Genomic DNA, 1,216 nt, shown 5'->3' with positions numbered 1-1,216 from the left:
CAGCTGGGGCGGGCCTTAGAAGCGGGCCTCTCACAAAGGGTGTGGCTCGCCTCTAGCACAGCGTGACACTTCTTAGACTGGAGCACACGGGGACCGTGGTTCCTCTTGTTCTCTCTGGCCAAGGCTGCTACTGGGTCGTGAGACGCCCAAGCTGCCCGGTGGAGTGGTCCCAGGGTGGGGACTTCTGCCCACAGCCAGGACCACCTTGGCAGTCCTGCCAAGAAACACGTCCTCCGGCCTTCAGATGCCTGCTGCCTCGCCAACACCTTACCTCCGGCCTCAGGAGGGATCCTAGGCCAGAACCACCCAGCTGTGCTGCTCTCGAATTCCTGACCCAAAGAAACCGTGTGTGGTAATACACGTTTACTGTGGGATGCCACCGAGCGCTAGGGTCATTTGCTACGCAGGAATAGATAATGTGGTGGCAAGTGGAAAAGACTCCGAAGAGTCAGAGTAAGCCCTGTGTCTATCTGTGGAAAGCGAGTCCTACGGTTGAGCCTGGGGACAGCGGGAGGCCTTTGTCAGGGGAGAGGCGAATGAAGAGAAGAGGAGTGGGAGCTGGCTAGGGAATACACGGGGTCGGGGGACACTGGGCCGTTCTGCAGCCGCTTACTCTGAGATGGGACACCCTTGGCAGAGATTCGAACAGAAGGTGACATTGATATGATTGTAGGGACGAGGGGGAACGGCGGGAACAGCTGGGCGGTTTCCCTGAAATCTGGGGAAAGCACAATGGTGGCTCGAGCCAGGGTGGTGGTGGGCAGCAGCTGGCCCTCTCCACCTGAAGGCTGAGCAGCGCGCCCTGCTAATGGGCACCAGGATGACCCCAGGGTGGAGACCTGAACGACTGGGGAATGGAGTCACCGTATTTCAGAGCACGGCTAGGCACTCCCACTCTGCTAGGACGAGCCAAGTGCCACCAAGCGCTGGATGTGGACGGCAGAGTCTCTGCAGAGACACTGCTTCCGGTCAGTAGGCAAGAGCAGGTGATTCTGGCACAGAGCCCGAGGGTGGGAGAGAGGAGCGTCCGGCAACCCCAGAGACAACAGGCCGAGGGCAGAAGGGGCACCAAGGAGCTGGTCAGCACTAACTGCCAGTGGCGTGTCGCCTGGGGAGAGCAGGAGGGGCTGGAGGATGCATGCGCCTTGAAGCTCAAGGAGGGACCTGGGACATGCAGGGCAGCTGGAAGGGGGCATGGCCTGGCAAGAACACAACA

The 1,216-nt window shown here is 60.3% G+C and overlaps 1 protein-coding gene across 4 annotated transcripts in view; it reads right to left on the bottom strand.

Moving 5' to 3' along the window:
- PER2 (period circadian regulator 2) overlaps positions 1 to 1,216 on the bottom strand; it is a 45,629-nt gene that overhangs the window by 1,644 nt on the left and 42,769 nt on the right. The window lies entirely within an intron of this gene.

Source organism: Tupaia chinensis, unplaced genomic scaffold, assembly GCF_000334495.1.
Source record: "Tupaia chinensis unplaced genomic scaffold, TupChi_1.0 Scaffold000332_1, whole genome shotgun sequence".
Taxonomy (NCBI): domain Eukaryota; kingdom Metazoa; phylum Chordata; class Mammalia; order Scandentia; family Tupaiidae; genus Tupaia; species Tupaia belangeri.
This window is presented reverse-complemented; position numbering and strand designations above follow the sequence as displayed.